The sequence below is a fragment of the Nannospalax galili genome, unplaced genomic scaffold, assembly GCF_000622305.1.
Source record: "Nannospalax galili isolate Female #2095 unplaced genomic scaffold, S.galili_v1.0 scaffold916, whole genome shotgun sequence".
NCBI lineage: Eukaryota > Metazoa > Chordata > Mammalia > Rodentia > Spalacidae > Nannospalax > Nannospalax galili.
In genome coordinates, this window is record NW_008337947.1 from 408,980 (window position 1) to 415,276 (window position 6,297).

Sequence of the window (6,297 nt, forward strand, 5' to 3'; positions counted from 1 at the left end):
AAAAAAAAGTTCTCATTTAATGGCAGGATAGGTCAGTGCTTGCGTCCTTATACTCTTTCCAAGGAGCAAAGTTGGGTTCCTAGAACCTATATCTGGTGGCTCATAACTCACTGTAATTCTAGCTTGGCTGGATTCAGTGGTCTCTTCTGGCTTCCACAGGCCCCTCACTCTCATATGCACATACTAGCACACTGACACACAGACATATACATATTTAAAACTAAAATAAATCTCTTTCAAATTGTTCTCATTTTACATGCAGAAAAAATATGTATTTCATTAAATTTTGTATATGACTATATATTATATATGATATATATGTAATATATATGAATGCATGTGCATCACTTAAGGCCAGGGTAGTTCAAGGGACTCACAAAAAAATAAAGATTATTGTCATAGCCCTCGATTACTTCCTAGAACATAAAGGCGAAATCCTATTGCTGAAGAGATAATACACTTTGGACACAAGACTTGGAGAAATTGAACTGGAACTGACCTGGAAGCCTCCTCTATGAAAACTAGCTCTCATACTATCAGAATATACTATGCAAGCTGCCAGGGGAGAAACTGATCAGTGATCTGTCAAGCCTATGATCCACAAAAATGATCAGCCCAGCAAATAATCTCTATTGGTGACATAGTGGCAATTTATCTTGAGGGCATCCACAGCTGTCTAACTGGGCTTAAGGCCCTTTCCATGGACAGAAATGCATATGTCGTACTGGAAATATAGCAAATACACATGGCTGTAGATGGCATAGACCCTAGACAAAAACCTATTTCTGGCAAGTCCCTAGACCAATGTAATTTCTTACTATATTCTAAATATTCATCCTGATACTTACAGTCTATAGCCTGAAAGTGATTTATTCCTCCCAGACTTCCTCTAACAAGCCATGGGCAAGAGCAGGTCACCCTTGAAAAAAGGCTGCAGCCTAGCTTTATGGGAGATTAGAATGAAAGGAGGATTTGGTGCCATTCTGGGAAGCAGGCAACAGGGAGCAGGTGAGCCAGCCTGCCCTGGACCCCATGGGACACTTTGGGACCAAACGGGGACCCTGTAGACCCCTCATGGATCTCTGTGGGGTGAGTGGGCATGCAGGGACATGAGATGAGGCAGACTATGGGCAAAAGTGATCCAGAACCCTGGGCCGAGCCGTGCAGAGCTGGATGCTGGGTGTTGGGTGTTCCTTTCTTTGTAAGTATCTCCCCTGCTGCTCAAAGGTATAAACTTTGAAAAATTCAGATAAAGATGTGTTATGTGGTTTGTCTACCCACATCAGGAATAAGGGACCCTAAGAGAACTCGAGAGACAAATTGGCACATTTGGCAGGACGGCTCTGGAAATGACAAAGTGAGTGGGAGGGGAAAAGCAAGGGAGTTAATGGCAGTGGTGACATGGATTTTAAAATGTATTACAAAATGTATAACTAAAAAGGGCCCATTCACGCAGAACCATGGGCCCAGCTGTACTGTAAATGTGGGGAAATAGCCCAGTTGCAGGTATATGAGAATCTTTTAAAGGTTATAGAAAGGGTAGAAAAACTTATGCAGGCCTGGGACACCATCAGAGAACCCAGAGAGGGGGCATGGCCACTTTGCATAATAAAAATCTTGCCCAAGGCAGGGGAAGCTGAAAGACCTAGGGAGGTACTGGCAGATGCAGTTGCTAACATGAGAGAGAGAAAAAAAGGAACATTTTAACTTGTGTAAGGTCCAATGACTCCAGAAAAAAGACAGATAACAATGAAAAAGGAAATGACTTAAAGATGAAAGTGGCCAAAGCTGCTCCTCAGATTCAACCTTTGATTACAGAAAGAAAGGAAGCTAGCAGTACTGTAGCTAGGAAATACTCCACACTGGAACTGTTAAAACTAGTAAAATCTTACAAGCAAGCAATCAAAGAGCCCCTCACCTCAAGGCTCTTGTGGGTATGGGACATGAGAGCAAATAACATCAGTCTAGGTCCTTCAGAAGCTTCACAGCTGAGTTACATAACCACCCATCCATTCTTGCAATATAGGCTGTTCAACTTGAGCCAATGCAGGTTGGAGGAGTCCTTAATGGGGTGGCTGGTTGAAGGCATTAATGGGGTGGTTGGTTGAAGGCATTAAAGATAGACGGTCATCACCAAAGCAAACTTCCGTAATTAATAGGCTGGAGGACTATAAAGGAGGGACAGGCATTACTGAGAGAACTAGGTATGAGAAAAGCAATATATAACACCCAGTTCACTGGGCCACATAAGATTTTGTTCACCAGAGATATAAAAGAAAGCTTAATTCAACTGGGATCTCAAGAATGTTATAGAGCTTTAATGGTTTTGCTAAGCCCTTTAATGGGACAGGATCTTTGTAAAGTGAGAGATGCTTTAGCAGATCTAAGTGACTCTGACCAACATGTAAAATGTGTCTGTAGAATAACAGAACACCCTAGAAGAGGTATTAAAAAGACCAGACAGAAGAAATGTTCTTTTGGGTTACTCAAAGACAAATGTGGCAAGACTTATGTCAAGCCCAAATTCCCAAAGAAAAAATTGATAGAAAACCAAATTTAGTACTAAGGAGTTTCTGAAAGGCTTTAAACCAGAACAACAGTTTACAAAGGACATTCAAAGGATAAAAACTGTCCCAGGGGTGGTTAAGGATCCCCAAAGATTGAATAAGGTGCATTTTCCTCCTGATAAATGTTATACTAGGGGTGGAATCAGTTTTTCCAATCAAGGCCTCCCCCAACAGCTGGGTATGGTCAATGGAGAGAAGACAGATATGGCTACAGTCAGGAGGCAGATCCAGGGCCTGCCTGACTCAGGGAACCAACAGGTGCAGCAGGAACAAGAGAAACTCTCTGACTCCTTAGCCTGATGTGGGGTCAGGCAACTGGAGCCAGAACCTGTAAGTATATCAAGGATAAAAGAATACAAAGAGACTCCATGCAAGATCCCCAGAATGTGAAATGATTCCCAAGGGATAACTAAAGATAGCAAAGAACTAACCAAATTAATGCCTCTTACCCTTGCTATGGTACCTAACAAAGATCTATGGAGAAAACAGTTAATACGACTGGATAAAACCTTTCCATGCTGTGTTAGACCTTGTCTGTGATTGATTTAATATATGACGTTAACCTTCTTTTGAGTGTTTTACAGAAGTGAAATCCATTTGAAAGATACCTGAAGAAACAAAGCCAAGCTATAGCTGGAAGTTTTTGTTTTTTATGGTTGGGTAAGATAAAATCAGAGGCTTTCAAACTATACAACTGTTAAGAAAATCTATAGTACCAGGGTTAGGTTGCCCCCATAAGATGTTGGTCAGAGAAAGATCCTAGAGGTCCTCAAATTCACCAAGGCTATTACCACTAATGTCGGTTGTACACTAGAAAGGTCGGTAAGGCCATGTTGTTGAAGACACTGCATGATGTGAGCATGGGAGGTAAAAAAAGATGGAGCTGAGACTAAGCCAAAAACTCCATGCCAGTGAATAGATGACATTCATAGTGCCAGAAGGTGCTATGCAGATGGTTGGGGAAGAACGGTTCCCCTATATTTCTACACAACAATGGACCCTGCGTTCTGCACGCTATGCACATGCCAAGCAATGCCTACAAGTGCAATAATGGATCGTCTAACATATGTACAATGGACAAATTTCTAATCGGATAAGGCCCGCTCCTAGGGGTGGAGCAAACATCTGCTGTAGACCAGGTCAATCCCCTGTGTTGAGAAAGGCTACAGGCACTAGTGGGGAAGCCATTACAATTATACTGTTTAATCAATATAGTACACCTACTGAGGTATCCTCTAGGCATTTGTATTTACATTTGTGCTTATTTAAATGTGTTTACTTTCTTCCATTTGTCTTTATAGTAGAAGAAACATCACTGAGATAGATCAATGGCCATGTCTTGAAGATGAATGATGTGAAAGACCAAGAAATCACTATGTCACCACAATACAAAATAGATTGCCCTGCATCTATCATCCCCTCCAAGGCTCAGGAACCCTTGCGGAAGATTGGTGGAAAGAGTGTAAGAGCAGAGGAAAGAGGTGGAGTGTAGCCCGAAAATGATTTTTTTTTTTCCTCCCAGACTTCCTCTGACAAGCCATGGGCAAGTGCAGGGCACCCTTGGAAGAAGGATGGAGTCTAGCATGATGGGAGATTGGAACAAAAAGAGGAGGATTTGGAACCATTATGGGAAGCAGGGAACAGAGAGCAGGGGAGCCAGCCTGCCCTGGATCCCATGGGGCACCAGGGGACCTTGCAAAGACCCCGTGGACCCCTCATAGAACTCTGTGGAGTGAGTGGGCAGGCAAGGACACAAGATGAGGCACACTGCGGCCAAAAGAGATCAGGAACAGCAGGCTGAGCTGTGCAGTACTGGGTGCTGAGTGTTGGGTGTTTGTTTCTTTGTAAGTCACTCCCCTTCCCCCCAAAGGTATAAACTATGCAAAATTCAGATGAAGATGTGTTGTATGGTTTGTCTACCCTCATCAGGAGTAAGAGACCCTAAGAAAACTCAGGCGACACAGGCATAGGTACTTCTTACTACTGATCACAGAAACTTCTTTTTGAAACAAAGTTCCACAAATGGTCTTATTTAGAGAATATGTGTCTATGAAGTGCCTAGCCCAAAGTGATAAATCTACAATGCAAACTCTACATGCGAGGTTCAGGGAACTTCATGGAAGAGGGGATAGAGAGAATGCAACTTAAGGTATTCTAGACATGACAAGAAAGCTCCACAAATGAAATCTCAACAGTATGGCTGTCAAACAAGATCCACATATAATAACAAAACCAGTTAACATACCATGGTTGATGGAGAAAATTTAAAGGAGTCCCATCTCAAAATGAAGCACTACAGGCAATCAATGGATGTGGAGGGAGGGAAAATCAAGTTTTCTTTAGGTTCTTGCTCCCTGAGAAGTTATATAACTCTAAGTGGACAGCCCTAAACACAGGTACCAAGGAGCACCTCAAATGGACTCAATGCATTATGTATATGTATATCTACAAATTTATATAACAATAATCAAGGAATGGGACAGAAAATTAAGAGGAAGTGAGGGTGACATAGAAGGATTTGGAGGGTAACTAGGAGGGTTGGAAATTGTGGGAAGAATATATTCATGCACAATGTTCACAAAAGAAATTTTAAAATATTCTGCTTTATAGAACCTATTTCTGTCTTATAATAGTGTATCAATGAGAAAACTAAAATTATATTGGAACTCTACCACAATATCTGATTATCCTGACAGGAAATTCAATGTCAACACAAAAAAAGTACTAAATATTATGCAATTGGGAATAATCATTCAACTTAGTCTTAATGTTAGCAGCACTGATTGTTCTTTCAGAGGACCTGGGTTCAGTTGTGAGCACCCACATGGAAGCTAACAAGAGTCTGTAACTCCAGTTGCAGGGGATCTGAATCCCACTTCTTACTTCCTTGGACACTACACAACACAGGTGTACCTACGTACTTGCAGGTAATTCACACACAAAGTAAAAATAATTTTAAAAATTTAAAAAGAAAATATTGACATCAGCAAACATATTTTTGAGAGATAATTTCAATTTGTGGAAATATAGGACACTGGGAAGTGTTGTTATTAGGAGAATCTAGAATTAGAAAAAGTGGGGCCAAGATAAGACACCTTTAATTTTCAGAGAAAAAGAGTTTTGACATATCAACATCATTATTATTGTCGAATACAATGTGAAATCTTAAAGTATTTTAAGTAAAGGAGTAGCAATACTGTTTAATTTTATGTCATTCACTCAAGTGGTGATAAATAAAGTGGAGTGGAAAATTAGAGGCAATTCTAAAGGTCTATGAGGCAATACAGTATTGTTAGCAGATCACATTTCTGGGCCATAGAATGTCAGACTTTATCATCTCTATAACTCCAACACTGAACCATTGGCAGTTCCCTCTCCTTATGGTCATCAGTCTCTGGTAAATCCGGTGCTACCCTTGACTTCTATGTGATAAATATTTTTGGTTCTATGCATAAGTGAGATCATGTAGCATTTGTCCTTCTTTGCTCAGCATATTGCACTCAATCTGGTCTCTAGGTTTTAATGACAGGATGTCATCCATTTGCTTACATCTGAATAAGCATGCTATTGTATATATATACATATATATATATACATTTCAAGTAGATAGGATTTTTGATGTTCTAATAACAAAGTTATGATAAATATTCAAGAGATAGTAGATGTTAATTTCCTTGATTTATATTATCAAGGATGTTAATTTCCTTGATTTATATTTATGTGAAATACC